The 17,360-nt window shown below is 44.2% G+C and overlaps 2 protein-coding genes across 3 annotated transcripts in view; both read left to right on the forward strand.

Annotated features, from left to right (window-relative positions):
• Positions 1-17,360, forward strand: part of rpl10a (ribosomal protein L10a) — a 401,386-nt gene that overhangs the window by 109,393 nt on the left and 274,633 nt on the right. The gene's annotated exons all lie outside the window — the stretch shown is intronic.
• LOC137383799 (sphingomyelin phosphodiesterase 2-like) overlaps positions 3,321-17,360 on the forward strand; it is a 59,852-nt gene continuing 45,812 nt past the window's right edge. Inside the window, exon 1 of one of the 2 annotated variants that reach the window (XM_068057015.1) lies at positions 3,321-3,393. The gene's annotated coding sequence lies outside the window, so the exon portion shown is untranslated. The remainder of the gene's footprint in view (positions 3,394-17,360) is intronic. The other variant, XM_068057016.1, reaches the window with a different exon arrangement.

The raw sequence follows: 17,360 nt of genomic DNA on the forward strand, positions 1-17,360 counted from the left end.
CCATGCACACATTCTGCAATAAAGGAGATGACAGAGGTGTTGATTTTAATCACTAGGTGATTGGTGAAGCAGAGAATTGTGAGAATATCTGCCATGGTGAGAGTGGCTGTCCCCATGGAGCTTCAAACATGGCTCTCATATGGGTCCATGCAAACCATGACCATGGCCATGCAAACTTTGGATGCCAACTAATATTAAACAGGATAACAGATATTTGTGGCCTTACAACGCGTCACTGATCTTCACCAAGCTGGTCTGCAGCAAAGTGGTAGAAATAATGTCATGCAGGCCCAGGAAAGGGATGATGGAGAAAGGGGACATGGAAGTGGGAACTCCACTTAAAGCACCCCCTCTTCTCACTTGCTATTCCCCCCTCCACCCCAGCCAATAACTATCATGCTGCCTCATCTCCTGATGGCTGAGTCTGCTGTTGCACAGGTGCATGTGGAGCAGTCTTTGGCGAGCCCCTGAGGGGCTCCAACACCCAGAGGTTATAGGCCAAAAGCATCTCAGCAGTCAAGGCAGGCATCTGAGCAGCCTGCCTCTACTGAAGCCACATGGGACATGCCACATAGAAGCCGTAGGAGGCACAAGTTAAAGCTGTTGTAATTCATAGATTTATTGTTTAGCACCATTTGCATGCCTTGCCCATTATTGTGTCCCAAGTGCCACTCACCCTTTCACTAGTTTTATGATAAATGTCAATACATGACAGGACTGATTGGGTGGAATTGCAATGGATGGATGAGTGATTGAAGGACAGTTTAGTCAAAAGGGAGGGATGTCTGGTGGTGGGAGTGGACCAGACAATTTCATTTGTGATGCTTTTCTGTGTGAATCAATACTTGTTCGAACTTCAAGCTTTTACGGCATCCTGGCAGCAATGTACGTGGCTAGGGTGGTAGCAGGTTCCCCCATCTTCATGTTCCTCTTCCTCCTCTTCTTCAATCTTCACCTCATTTGAAGATACCTGATGAGAGCCTCGGTCGTCCTGCACCTGCAATCCTTTCTGCTTTGTAATGCTTTGCAGGACGCAGCACACTGCTATTATTGGTGAGTACTGAAGGGTGTATCCAAATCTATCTAGGCACCTGAAGTGCACCTTCAACCTTGATCTGACACGTGGCTCTTATTGTAGCCCTCCTTTGCCTCATTGGTGGTGTTCCTCACAGGTGTATTGAGCCAAGTGTGAAGGGTGTAACCCTTATTTTCTAACAGTCAGCCCTTAGATTTGCTTCCTGAACCAAAAGGGTTTGGACTGCCGAAGTCAAAGTGATCATGAAAACTCCTAGGGAACGTCTCACACTCCTGCATAAACCTCTTCTTGCGGTTGTACACCAGCAGCATTGATGGAAGAATATCCCTTGAGGATTACAAACACTCCTCATTGCTGTGGCGATGCTTGGATTGCCACATTTGTGCAGTCAATGGCACTCTGTACCTGTGGGAATCCAGCCAGAGAGACAAAACTGAGTGCCTGCTGATTCTCCCTACTGTCATCACAGGAGAAATTCACATAACTGCTAGCCCTGGCAAACAATCCATCCGCCACCTACCTTACGTATTTATGTGCAACCAATGATAGGACCCTCAATGACTCCGGTAGTGCTCTGGAAGGAACCCGATGCAAAAAATCGAGGGTCATGGTGACTTTCACAGCCAATGGTAATCACGGAATTGTTACAGTGCAGAAGGCCATTTGGCCCATTGTGTCTGCACTGGCTCTCCAAAAGAGCAATTCAGTCAGTTCCATTCCCCTTCCTTCTCCCCGTAATCCTATACATTTTTCCTTTTCATATAACAGTCTACTTCCCTTTTGAATGCTTCAATTGAACCTCCCTCCACCACACTCTCTGGCAGTGCATTCCAGACCTTAACCACTATCTGCATGAAAAAGTTTTTCCTCATGTCACTTTTGCTTCTCTTACCAAATACTTAAAATCTGTGTCCTCTCGTTCTCACTCCTTTCACGAGTGAGAACAGTTTCTCTCTATCTGCTCTGTCCAGACCCCTCATGATTTTGAATACCTCTAACAAATCACCTCTCAGCCTTCTCTTCTTCAAAGAAAACAGTCCTAACTTCTCCAAACTATCTTCATCCCTGACTTCTCCAAACTATCTTCATCCCTGGAACCATTTTCATGAATCTTTTCTGTACTCTCTCCAATGCCCTGACGTCTTTCCCAGAACTGGATGCAATACTCCAGCTGAGCCCAAACTAATATCTTATACAAGTTCAACATAATCTCCTTTCTCTTGTACTCTAGGCCCCTATTAATAAAGCCCAGATACTATATGCTTTATTAACTGCTCTTGCAACCTGTCCTGCCACCTTTAATGACTTATGCACATATACATCCAAGTCCTTCTGCTCTTGAGAATTGTACCCATTATTTTATATTGCCTCTCCCTGTTCTTCCTACCAAATTGAATTACTTCACACTTCTCTGCATTGAACTTCATCTGCCACCTGTCTGCCCATTCCACCAATTTGTCTATGTTATTTTGGAGTTCTACACTATCCTCCTCACAATTCACATTGCTTCCAAGTTTTGTATCATCTGTAATGCTTGTCTGCCAGGCCCAGATGTAGCAGATGTTACAGACAGGTGGTCAGGGGTGAGTGGTTCCCACTGTTCACCTCCCAACTGACCGCAATTGTGTTTTGCTAAAATGATGCTTTAGCCCCTGAATGTCTTTAGGGTTAAATAAACAGACAAATGACAGGTTTTCTCATAGGTAGGAAGAACTTTTTTTACGCAGCCAGTGGTAATGACCTGAAAGTTGCTGCCCACAAGGGTGGGGAAATGGTGAGAATCAAAAGGAAACTGGAAGGGCACTTGAACGAAATAAACTTGCAGGGCTACGGGCATCCAGCAGGGGAGTGTACTGACTGGATTGCTCCATGGAAAGCCGGCATAACGCGATTGTCCTCCTTCTGTGTCATAAATGGATATAAGTCTCTTACCTCTTCTAATCATTAACTACTCCCTGTTGCAACATAGATTTCTACCCTAAGCCCAATGTTGACTGCTTTGTTACCAGAGAACAATGGTAAACATTTATCTCTCCAATCTCCCATTCTCCTAGTCTCGCTGCAGCACGCGCCGAGCACGCCGGGACTTGTAGTTCCTTCCTCCGGAAGTTCCCCCATGCAGCGCCAGCCCAGGGCAGTCACAAACTACATTACCCGCCATCCAATGCGCCGGAAGCAGCCTGAAGAGGTGGATGTGGAGCACGCCGGGAGCTGTCGGCGGTAAAAAAAAAGATACGCAGACTACATTTCCCAGCGGGCTAAGCGCGGGAACCGGAAGCTGAGTGTATTGAATGGGAGCCAGGATTCAGACTGGATTCGGAATTGGAGCTGCGCACGGTCAGTATCTACGGTTCTCGGTAAGGGCAAAGTGGGCCGGGGGGTAGGGAGCAGGGATAGTCGGCGCGGCTTCCCTTTGATCTACATTGTAGCCAGTGAATAGGAGTGGGAGCTGGAGGAGGCTGGAATTGCACCTTGTCTCCTCCCCCGACAGCACCCAGTCCCCCCCCCCCCCCCCTCAGCACCCAGTACACTCACCTCCATCAGCACCCAGTCCCCCCACCAGCACCAGTCCCCCCCACCCCCATCAGCACCCAGTCCACTCACCTCCATCAGCACCCAGTCCCCCGACAGCACCCAGTCACCCCCCCTCAGCACCCAGTCCACTCACCTCCATCAGCACCCAGTCCCCCCCCACCCCCATCAGCACCCAGTCCCCCCACCCCCATCAGCACCCAGTCCCCCCACCTCCATCAGCACCCAGTCCCCCCACCTCCATCAGCACCCAGTCCCCCCACCTCCATCAGCACCCAGTCCCCCCACCAGCACCAGTCCCCCCCCACCTCCATCAGCACCCAGTCCACTCACCTCCATCAGCACCCAGTCCCCCCACCAGCACCAGTCCCCCCCACCCCCATCAGCACCCAGTCCACTCACCTCCATCAGCACCCAGTCCCCCCACCCCCATTAGTACCCAGTACCCCCACTCCTCGACAGCACACAGTTTCCCCCCCCCCCCCCCCCCCCAGCACCCTGCCTTATGTAGGTGCAATCCTCAGGCACATCCCTTTGGCTTCTGATGCCAACTGGATTGATGCCAGCCCTGGTTCACTGGATGGTAATCCTCTTAAGCTGGTTCAAATCCCTCTCCAGAGACTTGAGCACAGAATCTAGGCTGACGCTCCAGTGTAGTACCACAGGAGTGTTGCACTGTCAGAGGCGCTGACTATTCAATGAGATATCAGTGAACACCCTATCTCGTTCTGGCCACTGGTACTGGGTGGAGGTGGATCTTTGTAAACCAAATGGGGAAGATACTTCAAATTAACGAACTGTAGGTGTGTAGTGGGTTGTATATTTTTTAGAATTCATTTTCTGGATACGGGCTTTGCTGGCAAGGCTGGCATCTAGTACCCATCTCTTGCCCTTGAGAAGGTGGGTCTTTTTTTTTATTCGTCTTGTGGGATGTGGGCACTGCTGGCTCAGCCAGCATTTATTGCCCATCCCTAATTTTGCCCTTGAACTGAGTGGCTTGCTAGGCCATTTCAGAGGCCATTTTAAGAGTCAACCACATTGCTTGTTGAGCCGTTGTAGTCTGTGTGGTGAAAGTGCTCCGATGGTATAATCCTGATAGTCAGCTTTTCTTTGGTATATTTCCAGTGATTGTGTTTGCAGTCAGTGTCTCTTCCAGTTAGATGATGTTGCGAATCAGGGATGTGCAGGTGATTGATTTATTCCATCTCCATAACTTGTATAGGGCAGCTCATGGGAAAATTATGTTAAGGAGTGGTTTCAAAACTGGTCTCGTTCAGGGATTCACATGATAATTTATATATCTATTGAACTTTGCATTGTTTTATGCACTATGCTATCATTTACAGCTCTTCTTTTGGCTGCTGGCTTGTCAGTGCTCCAAGTTATTTACATCAAATGGCTACATCGAAATCTTTTGAAACGACTATGGATGCTCTTTTTATCTTTTACTGCTATTAAACCAGTGATACTGCTGCTTTGTGCAAATGTTGTTTACAATGCAGGGTGGCTGAGGAAGAGCCTCCTGTTTATGGTGTGCATTTGAACTTGAGAGCAGGTTCGAGGTTGAGCCCTAAAAGTGACAGCTAAGTCGAATAGACTAGATGTTGCTGGAAATAAAAATAAACTGCTGGAAATACTCAGCAGGTCTGGCAGCATCTGTGGAGGGAGAAAGAGTTCACAAAGATTCATAGCCGACTCAAAACTTCAGAAACGAAGGAAGGTAGGAATGTAAATTACGGCAACTATTACTACTCCTTTTGCCTTTTATTTCATGACATCATTGTTATTTAATCCCTCCCACCCTCTACCCTATCACAGACCTTCCCTTAAGGTTCATATCCAACTTGAAATGTTAACTCTTGTTTCTCTCTCCACAGATGTTGCCAGACCTGCTGAGTATTTCCAGCACTTCCTGTTTTTTATTTCCAATTTCCAGCATCTGCTGTATTTTGCTTTTATTCTAGATGTTGCCAGGTTTGATTCCCAGTCTGTGGTGTTAACTAAAGTCAGCCAGAGCTATAGTGTGGCTGCTACAATTGTCCTTGGTGCCTCTGGACTAGAGAGTGAGACGTCGTCCAGGATTCCATTCCTGCTCAGTACTTTGAAAGTGATTATGCATTGCCATTGATAACAGGATTGAACTTGACTGTGATGTCTTTCACAGTCAAATAGCTTTCCAGAATTTTCTTTCTAAACTTGTGTTTGTCTGGCCATTATGAGAAAGAGAGGTGAAAGTGGTGTTTGTTATGCTTTTAGGAGATGAAAATCTGTAATATAAAAATGTCAGACTCAGCTCATTGGTAACACTTTGACCTTTGAGTCAGAAGCTTGTGGGGTCAAGTCTTCCTCTAGAACACATAATCCAGGATAACGCTTCAGGGCAGGAATGAGGGACTGCTGCACTGTCAGAGGTGCTATCTTTTGGATGAGATGTTAAACCGAGACCCTGTCTGGATGTAAAAGGTCCCCTGTTGCTATTTCGAAGGAGAGTAGGGTAGCAGCATTTTTATATCAAACAAGATGATCAGAAACAGATTAACTAGTCGTTTATATCATTGTTGTTTGCTGTGTGAAAATTAATTGCAGTGTTTCCCTACCTTAGAACAGTGAGCACACTTCACCTATACTTCATTGGATCTGCAGTGCATCCTGAGAATGTAAAAAGTGCTATTTAAATGAAGAATAATGGCCCAGATTTCATAGTCAGCGACTAAGTGATGTCACTCACTACTGACTGTGAAGAAAGCTTCCCACAAGGATCTAGTGATCTCTGTGGCATGGATTTCCCCTTTCCTGATGTCAGTTTGAATCTGGTGCCAGGTCAAGGGAATCTCCAGGCATCCAGCAGTGATGTCATCAAGCAGGGTAAGCAGCCAATCACATAGAAACATTCTCACAGACAGCAAACCAGGAAGGAAAATGCACTGAATTTTTCACTTTTAGTTAAAATTTTATAGGAGCGAAATAAATGGGGCATACAAATGGAGTTAAGAAAAAAGCTGAAATATCATAACTTTTTTTTAGTAAAATAAAAAAAAAATTCTCAATGGAGAAATTTGACATTCCACAAAAATAAAATTAGCTTTTCAGGGATGGAGCACAGTTTGGCTGTGAATATGAAATCAGTACACAGTTTAAAACCCAGTTACACCTCATTCAAACTTTTTCAAGGGTTTTCACAGAGTAAAAGGTCAGGTTCTTGTCAGTTCAGTGATTTCTACTTGATTGTAGTCTGAGGGGACTTCTAAAACACACCCTGTGGGGAAGCATAGAATCACTCTGGAGTTTAACTGTGCATGTCCAGAAATTGCTGTCAGTTTCAGAGGAGAAAGATGGTAAATGCTGACAGTTTCACTATCATTACCATGGCAAAATTCAAGCCTTTTGTCCTAAAAATATTATGTCTGTTGGTATGACCAGGTGAAAAAGGGGTCTAGGGTTCCCTCTCAGCCTTCACCTGGTCTTAGTGTAACAGGATTTAATTTTAAACACCATTTTTTTTTAGCTCACCCTTAGTGAATCCTTCATTAACTTCCAATTATAAGGCAAAGAAACTAGCCAAAGAGGTTTTTTTAGGTTTAAAGAAAAATGGTTGAACTTTATTAAACTTAAACTCTAATTCAGTTAATGCCTACGGATATGCGACACGTCCACACTTGCATGCATACGCAATACACACATGCAGATAGAGCAGAAAAAATAAAGTGGAAAAGTTTGAGGCAATATCTGAAGATGGTTTTGGTTACTGTTCTTCAAGCTCACTGTAACGTCCTTGATTGTAGGTAGGTCTTGCTTTTCGTTGGGGCCCAGTATTCTTCTTAAACCTTGTTCGATGTAGGAGACTTTTCTCTCTTGAAGTTTGTGTGTCCTCAGTGGGTCCAGAGGCTTGTGAGAAAGAGATGGGAGCAGACAGGAGAGATCTTTTCACTCCAGGAGCAAACAGTCTTTCTGAGTTCAAAAGCTCTGTGGCTAGTTCAAAAAACCCTGGACCAGCCAGTTAGTCATGTGACCAGCTGGTTTAACCAGTCCTGGCTTTTGTGGATTGTATCACCTTAGCAGTCTCTGGAATGCTTCAATGTCTGGTGATCAAAATCCATTGTGGGTTGAATGTGTCAGGGAAGGGTCCTTTCTCTCCACAAGCACTGTCTGTTAGTGTGCAAGTGTCTGGCAGCTCTTGTAACAGGCCTTCTCTTCTTCCCAGCAAGTTTGAAATCAATGTTCAAATGACAAAATTAATATGCTTCATTCTTGACAGGTGGGGCCTGCAGGACACTACACTCCTTTCTGTCAACCTTTTCCATTATAAATTGTTATGTCTACATTTATAGCCCATGTAAACTTGTCACATTGTGAGCGCTCTGTCCCCCAGTAGAAATGCTGTAGTGCCATACTGGTGGGCACATGTAACTGCAGTGTGACAAGTTTACATAGGCAGTTTCCATTACAAATGTGGTCATCATTTCGAATGGATACATGAAAAACACAAGGTCTGATTTCTGAAAATTGTGACTGATTTATATCTGCATATCATAATCCAGCTATCCATCCCATGCTCTTGAGCTCCTCATCACCTGAACACAATAATTGGCCTTGATTCCTTGTGTAAAAAATCATTGAAGTCCTTGCAGGCTTTGTAATTACAGACACAGACGCACACTGATTAGGGAATCCTTTTTTGTTCTCAGCAAAAATGGTGCTGGTGCAGTTGACTGGTATGTAGAACCAATTAAGGATGGGTTAACTCATGTTTGGTGTAATCGGCAATGGCTTCATTTGTAGTTAGTGATATCAACAATTTCTTATTATCGTATCCTCAGACCATGCACAATGAGAGATTTAGGCGAGTGATTTGCTCCCAGTATACAGTCTGCAGGTGAGGGTGCTGTTTAGAATGATACTAGCTCTTCCCTGTAAGGGAATGGCTCACTTGGGCTCAGTGGCTCTCCCTGGTTAGGTGTCAATTGTGGTTCAGTTGGTGGCACTTTCCCCTCTTGAGTCAGAAAGATTGTGGGTTCAAGCCCTACTCCAGCCTTGAGCATACAATCGAAGGGGACACTTTCAGTGCAGTATTGAGGCAGCGCTGCATTGTCAGAGGTGCTGTATTTCAGCTGAGGTGTTAAACTGAGGTCCTGTCTGCCCCCTCAGGTGGATGTAAAAGATCTTATGGAACTATTTGAAGAAAAGTAGGGAAATTCTCCCTGGTGAGCCAATATTTATCCCTCAACCAACATCACTAGAATAAACAGATTATCTGGTCTTAACCATACTACTGTTTGTGGGGCCTTGTGGACAAGTTTTGACACATTACAGCACTGTCCCCAGTACAAAAAAAACTGAATTGGCTTTGTGTTTCAGGATATTCTGAGGTTTTAAAAGGCAACATATAAAGTTTTCCTTTGCTGCCTTTTCTAATACGAAGTTAGTGGCATATCACATTTCCAAGGGTAAACTGTGTAAGAATTTGTTTTTAATAGAAACAAAACTGCAATATGGAAGAATTGGTTTCAATAGTGTTCTCAAAGGCTGTCTTTTCCTGCCATGTTCTCAGTACTGCTGATAAGAAAAGCTTTTGAAACACAGGCTTTTACCAGAGCAGGGTATGAGTTCAACAAGGCCATCATTTAAGAGAGCAATAATAGAAATTACAGTTTGGTGTGAAAAGATATGAGGCTGCTCATCTCTGTTGGACAAACTATTTGGAATGAATAGGCCATTGTAAAACATGAGGTAAGTTTGCATTCAGCAGGAAGAGAACTGTAAACCAAAAAAGTTTAAGACAGATTCCATGCTTTTACTTAGTTAGAAAGAAGGAAATAAAGTTGCATTCTAGATTCTGGAGTATGAACAGGCTTGAAGAAGCTATCTTCATTTCTTATAAAAATCTACACACAGTGACCTTCGGATGCGGGGCTGATCAGTGCTATGGTTGGCGAGGGTATTTCAGATTAGCGTTTTGTCAGTAATAAATGAAATTAGTTATCAAACATATTATTGTCTCTCGTATGAAGCATAAGGGTAGAAGTATCCAACAGACTGCCCCCCCCCCCCCTTTCCCAACAGCCCAAATGGGCACGGGATTCTTGAAGGTGGACGCCATCCATACAGTGTTATGGAGCAAGTCCGCCAACAGCACTGTGCACCTGGCCGCAAGGTGATCACTTCAGATGAGATTTTTTTTGTTTATGGAGAGTGTCACTGGTGTTTCTCTGCGACTCGTGTCATCCCAGCTCAAACTTGTAGAAGCCAGTGTCTGGTTCCTTCGCTGCTGAAGAGCAACTGTGGAGACTGGATCCCACAGTAACTGGCACCTAATAAAACTCTTTCTCCCCTCCCCCCTGCAAACCCTGGGGTGTAGGATCATTCCCTGCACACTGCCCCCTGCACCTCCCTGGGGCCTGGGAGGAGAAAACAAATGAACAGTGGGGCTGTATCACAATCAGTTGCCTCTGAAGCCGTGCACTTTTGTGTGGGCATTGGTTGCAGGCAGGATCCGACTCAGCTATGACGCTCTCCAACAACAACAGCTTGTTTTTATATAGTGCCTTTAACGTGACAAAGAGTGATATAAATAAAAACATTTTTGACACTGAGCCACAAAGGAGATATTAGGGCAGATGACCAAAAGCTTGGTCAAAGAGGTAGGTTAAAAAGAGCATCTTAAAGGAGGAGGAAGAGGTGGAGAGTTTTAGGGAGGGAATTCCAGAGCTTAGGGCCTTGGCATCTGAAAGCATGACTGCTAATGCTGGAGCAATTAAAATCCGGGATTTGCATGAATTGCATGAGCACAGAGATTTTGAAATAAAAACAGAAAGTCCTGGAAATACTCAGCAAGTCTGGCGGCATCTGTGGAAAGTGAAACAGAGTTAATGATTCAGGCCAGTGGCCTTCCATCAGAGTTTGAAGCCTTGTAGGCTTGTCGGGCTAGAGGAGGTTACAGAGATTGGCGGGGGGGAGAGGTCATGGAGGGATCTGAAAACAAGGATGAGAATTTTAAAATTGAGGGATTGTCTAACCAGGAGCCACTGTAGGTCAGCAAGCACTGGGATGATAGGTGGTCTTAACTTGGAGAGAGTTAAGATATGGGTAGCAGAGTTTTGGATGAGCACTGCTTTATATAGGGTGGAATATGGGAGGTTGGTCAACAGATCATTGCAGTAGTCAAATTTAAAGGCACAGATGAGGGTTTCAGCAGCAGTCTGAGTCGGGTAATCTTCCAGGTACGGTAGCATTGTGGTTCTGTTACGAGATTAGTAATCCAGAGGCCTGGACTGATGATCTGGAGACATGGGTTCAAACCCCAGCACAGTGGCTGTGGAATTTAAATTCAATTACTTAAGTAAATCTGGAATACAAAGCTAGCATCAGTAATGGTGACCATGTAACTACTGGATTGTCAGAAAAAACAGTCTGGTTCAGTAGTGGTCTGTAGGGAAGGAAGTCAAAACAGATCAGATCAAAGCTCTGCAGTCCTGCCACATCCAGTCATGAATGGTGGTGGACAATTAAATAACCAATGCTCCATGAGCAATTTCATCCTCAATGATGGGGGAGCCTACCTAGCATGTGAGTGCAAAAGCCAAAGCTGAAGCATTTGTAACCATCTTCTGCATGAGCAATTGATCCATCTTGGCCTGAGGTCCCCAACATCACAGAAGCCAGTGTCCAGCCAATTTTACTCACTGTGAAATCAAGGAACAGTTGAAGGTACTGGATACAGCAAAAGCTAGGGACCCGACAACAACTCAACTGTAAAGCTGAAGACTTATGCTCAAGGACTAGCTGTGCCTCTAGCCAAGCTCTTTCAGTACAGACACAACACTGGCATCTACACAACAATGTGGAAAATTACCCACGTATGTCCTGACTACAAAAAGCAGGACAAATCCTATCTAAACAATTACCACCCCATCAACCTACTCTCAATCAATAGTAAAGTGATGAAGGTGCTGTCAAGTGGCATTTACTCACTAATAACCTACTCACTGAAACTCAGTTGGGTTCCACCAAGACCATTCCGCTCCAGACCTCATTACAGCCTTCATCCAGCATGGACAAGACCTGAATTCCAAAGGTGAGGTGAAAGTGATTGTTCTTGACATGAAGGCAACATTTGACCAATTTTACTAGGGCTCCTTGCGGTCACACTCTAAGTCAATGGGAATCGAGGAAACTCTGCACTGGCGGGAGTCATACCTAGCACAAAGGAAGAAGGGAGCCAGAGTTCCTCAGAGCCAGCCATTTTCAACTGCTTCATCAATGACATCCTCCCTTTCATAAGTTCAGAAGTGGTACTGTTCACTGATGATTGTTGCTGTGTTCAGTTCCATTTTCATCTCCTCAAATAATGCAGCAAGACCTGGATAACATTCAGGCTTGGGCTGATAAATGGCAACTAACATTTGCACCACACAAGTTCCAGGCAATGACCATCTCCAACAAGAGAGAGTTTAACCACCTCCCCTTGGCTTTCAATCCTACTGTCATTTCCAAATCCCCCTTCAGCAACATCCTTGTGGTGGATTATTATTGACCAGAAACTTAACTGGACCAGCCATATAAATACTGTCGAGATGAGAACAGGTCAGAGGCTGGGTATTCTGTGGTGAGTGACTCCCCAAAGCCTTTCCACCATCGACAAAACATAATTCAGGAGTGTGATGGAGTACTCCCCACTTGTCTGAAGGAGTGCAACTCCAACAACTCTCAAGAAGCTCGACATCATCCAGGACAAAGCAGCCTGCTTGATTGGCACCCCATCCACCACTTAAAACATTCACTGCCTCCAGCACCTGTGTGCAGTGGCAGCAGTGTGTACTATTTACAAGATGCACTACAGCAACTTGCCAGCCGCCTTTGACAGCACCTTCCAACCCGTGACCTCGACCACCTAGAAGGGCAAGGGCAGCAGGTGCATGAGAACACCACTAGCTGCAAGTTCCCCTCCAAGTCATACACCTTCCTGACTTGGAACTATTATCACTGTTCCTTCACTGTCGCTGGATCAAAATTTGGAACTCCCTCCATAACGGCACTTTGGAAGTGCCTACACCACGTATACTGCAACAATTCAAGAAGGCGTCTCGCCCCACCTGCACAAGGGAAGTTGGAGATAGGTAATAAATACTGGCCTTGTCAATGCACTTACATCCCATGAATGAGTAATTTTTTTAAAAATTGTTATAGTTGGAAGTGCCTAAGTAAGTTTCTGTGATGGCGCAGATGTTTGGTCAGAGCTCATCTCTTGATCAAACACAACACCAAGGTTGTGAACCATCTAGCTCAGTTTCAGACAGTTGCCAGGGATGGAAACGGTGGCCAGGGAACAGAGTTTGGCGAGGACCAAGGACAATGGCTTCAGTTTTCCCACTATTTAATCAGAACAATTTTTAAAAAAAAGATTTTAATATTAACGGGCGTCATCACTCTGCAAAACTAACAGCAACTTCTGGCGTCCGAACATACACAGTTAAATGCAGAAATCCAGAAGTTGCCGTCGGTGATTCTACCCTTCTCCATTGGTTTGCGTCGTTGTGCTCACAGACTGCAATCAATTAGAAATCATAGAACTGTCTTTTAGCTGTGATGTTAAACTGAGGCCCCGTCTACCCTGTAAGGTGGACGTGAAGGCTCCCAAGGCACTATTTCAAAGTAGAACAAGAAAGCTCTCCCTGGTGTCCTGGCCAATATTTATCTTCAATCAACATCACAGATCATATATCTGGTCATTATCACATTCCTGTTTTTGGGAGCTTGCTGTGTGCAAATAGGCTGCCACATTTCCTACATTACAAGAGTGACTGTACTCCAGAAAAGTACTTAATTGGGACATCCTGTGGGTCATAAAATGCGCTACATAAATGCAAGTCTTTCTCTTTTATAGCTGATGAGAACTTTCCCTTTCACATAATATCGCTATTTAAAAAAAAGTTATGTCGTGTTAATGAGGTGTAACTGGGTTTTTAATGGTGTACTAATGCAGAACTACTGCTGAAGAACCTGTGGGATTCTGGAAAACTAATTTTGTATTGTGCAATGTCAATTTTTTTTCATTCTGATAGTTCCAAGTTTTTTTTAAATTAAAGTTTGATATTTCAGCTTCTACAGTGTATGTCTTGATCATTTATTTCACTCTGTAAAATTTATAATAGGTGAAGGAGAATCAGTGCATTTTTCTGTCTGAGAATTCTTCACTGTGATTAAATGTTTACCCTGTTTGATGACATCATTGTTGCTGGACACCTGGAGATCCCCTTGACTTGGCGCCAGATTCAAATTAACATCGGGAAAGGGGAAATCCATGCCACAGGGATTGCGAGATCTTTGTGGGCAACTTTCTTTGGTGTCAGCAGCAAGCGATCTTTGCTTCACCGCTGACCACAAAATCCTGGCCCAATATTTGAATAATCTGCTAATATTCTCCAGGCTTAGATATGAAGAATGGGTACTGGGTAATGCACTGGTGATGTCAGTGGTGCCCAATGAACTGTACTCTGGCGCAAACCAGCACCTTCAAACTTGTGGGGTGGTTGGCTTTTAATTTTGTGAATAGTTGCCATATCTTGTTGGTAATTTTGTCCCCGAACAAGGAATCAATGCCAGCATTGAGTTATATGTGTGCACAGGGCACTTATCTTCACTTGCTGGCTGTCTCTTGACTAAAGCTTGGCTTGGATATAAAATTAAAATCCGACCCAAGCTCGATCCGACCACAGCCAACCCAGGTCCGAGTCCTTCAATTTTTTTTCATGCCCAACTCGACCCGAAAATATCAAACATGTAATTAGTACAGGAAAAAAAATCGCATCAAAACGGAGATTAAAAAGAAAACAATACAAAACAAAACCCGACCACATCCAACCCCAACCCGACCTGGGCCGAGCCCGAATGCTGGGCACAGAATATAGACCCGACTCGACCCAACTCCAACACATGTAGTCGGCTGTGGTTAGGTTTGGGTCGGGTAGCCAGGCTTTACTCTTGGCTGTGCAATTGAACAATTTAGCCACTGCTGTGCTAAAATTGGCAGATATAGCAATGGCAGTGCCAGTTCAAAACTCTTGGCAGAGGAATCTTATTTGTATGATTCGTCATCGATTATTTATTGTGTTATATTCACCAAAGTGCAATGCAATATAACTTTTCATTGTTAAATATAGATCTCTTACCTTCTTTAATTACCATTGATAAGGTGTAAAGATTTATCATAACTTGGATTTATCTGTCAACCGAATTGGCATGGACTCGATGGGCTGAATGGCCTCCTTGCTGTATTGACCTTGTGACACTGTCTCTTAGGTTAGCACCAAATGTCTAGTGTAATGATGAGCTGTGATGCTGCTTACATCATGTTGGCTGCCCAAGATTAATAGTTAATATTTATTAGACTTCTTGCTCGTCTTATTGCAGTAGTTATTGCAACAGACAGAGGTTTGTTTCAGGCTATAGTTTTAGTTCAATAGCACACCCTGCATCACCAGCCCTAGCCTTATGCACAGATGGAATTCATCAATGTTTGTGGTTGGGTCTCTTAGGATTTGTGTCCACAAAAGATTTGCGGGACATTTGTTACACAGAAACGGCATTCAACACCTCAAGGCTGCTCCGCAATTCAATTAGATCATGGCTGATCTGTATTTTCCGCTACTGCATAATCCTTATTATCCTCGCCCAACAAATATCGATCAATCGGAGTTTTGAAATTTTCAGTTGACCACTCGTCTCAACAGCTTTTTGGGGGCAAGAGTTCCAGATTTCCACGAACCTTTGTGTGAAGAAGTGTTTCCTGTCATTACCTCTGAACGGCTTGGCTCTAATTTTATGGTTTTCCCCTTTTATTCTAGACTCTCCCACCAGAGGAAATAGCTCTCTCTCTATTCTATGAAATCCTTTAATCAACTTGGAAACCTTAATTAGATCATTCCTTAATCTCCTATACTTGAAGGAGTACAAGCCTAGTCTATGCAACCTGTCCTCATAATTTAACACTTTTGCTGAAGTAGATTGTTGGAGAGGTTATTGCATATAATGTTGTCTCCCCATGATCCAACGGGTAAGGAATTCTAATAGCATTCAGGAGATTTCTCATAACTTCATTAATTGAGGTATCAAAGGGGAAGTGCGCACTATTGTGTCCCTCACTCCTTTTTTACATGCAATGTTGCCAATTCCTCTCCGTATGCATGAATCGTCTCCCCCGCCCCCCCCCCCCCCACCTCTCTTGCCCCGCACCCCCCTCCCCCCTCACTCGCTCTGTTTTTGGCTCTTTTTCGCTCTTTAGCAATCAAGTGAAGGTTTGCTAGATTGTTTCCTGATGAGAGGGCTGTCCCCTGAGGAGAGATTGAGTAGATTGAACCTATATTCTCTGGAGTTCAGAAGAATGAGAGGTTATCTCATTGAAATTCCTTTATATGTATTTCTTAGAGGGCTTGACAGCTTAGATGCTGAGAAGCTGAGTGCCGAGCTGGAGAACCAAGAGGTAGGGACAAAACTGTAGGATAAGGTGTCAGCCATTTAGCACTGAGATGAGGAGACATTTCTTTCATTCAGAGGGTTGTGATTCTTTGGAATTCCGACCCTGGAAGGCTGTAGTGCACAGTTGATGAGTATATTTAAGGCTGAGATCTATGGATTTTTGGATACTAAAGGAATCAAAGGATATTTAGGCTGCGATTGATAGATTGTGGGGCATTTTAAGGAAATCAGCAGATATGGTGTTTGGGTGAGAAAGTGGAGTTGGGATTGAAGATCACACATGATCTTATTAAATGACGGAACAGGCTCAAGGAGCCAAATGTCCTGCTCCTATTTCTTATGTTCTCTCTCTTCTGTTGTTTATTGTCTCTTGCTCGCTCATGCACTTGCTCTTGTTCACTCCCTCGTGTCTTTCCACCCTTGCCCTCGCACATTTCCATCCTCATGCAGTTGCTTGTTCTTTTGACAGAAAACGTAAAAGGAAATGTATCTTCATTTTTTTTCTAAGTCCCAACACTCACTTCCGTCTGAAAGAATGAGACTCCACACTTGTAAAATACATTTTTCAGTACCAGAGAGATTGCTTGGCACTAATAAGATTGTGAATAATTCAGTTACACCTGGATTTACCAATTAACTTTTTCAGCCCTGTCTGCTGGATAAATACAGAAATTTCACACCTTGCATGCTGATTTCAATGCTGAGTCTATCACTGAGGTTCTGTTACTGTGCAGCAAATGGGGGAACAGGGTAACTCAGAGAGCAGATTCTGGACTTGCGTGTTTTACACACTTGTCCGAACTCGAGAAGTTGCTGTTCAATTTGTTCCATCTTAGCAGTAAGTTCTGTTTGCCTCAACACAATATCCGGGTTAGTGGGTTTGGGATGTGTGGGTGGGGGTGTGTATGGTGGGGAGGGACAGTGGTTGTATTCCCCTGCCTGGTATTCCATTGATGGACTTCATTCTCTGTACTGACCTCCCCTTCTAAGTGTTTATTTCAAAATCAGACAACAGTAGGTCAACTGTTGAGTTGGGAAAAATGGTATTTATTTCAGTGGGTAGCCAAAGAATTGGACTGTTTTGCAAGTTTAGTCTGGGAAGAAATGGCTAAAAGAACTTGAATTTATAGAGCAGCTCGCCAGGCCCCTCGATATCCCAGAATGTTGAATATTTTTAAGGCAGAGGTAGATAGATTCTTGATAGACCGCAATTGTTGACAACGCGATCGGTAGGTGGCGCTGTTTTGGCACATGCGCAAATACAGCATGTGCCACGAAACGTCACAGCCTGCGACTGTAGCAGCTGCCAGGACTAAAGATA

This window comes from Heterodontus francisci, chromosome 25 (assembly GCF_036365525.1).
Source record: "Heterodontus francisci isolate sHetFra1 chromosome 25, sHetFra1.hap1, whole genome shotgun sequence".
NCBI lineage: Eukaryota > Metazoa > Chordata > Chondrichthyes > Heterodontiformes > Heterodontidae > Heterodontus > Heterodontus francisci.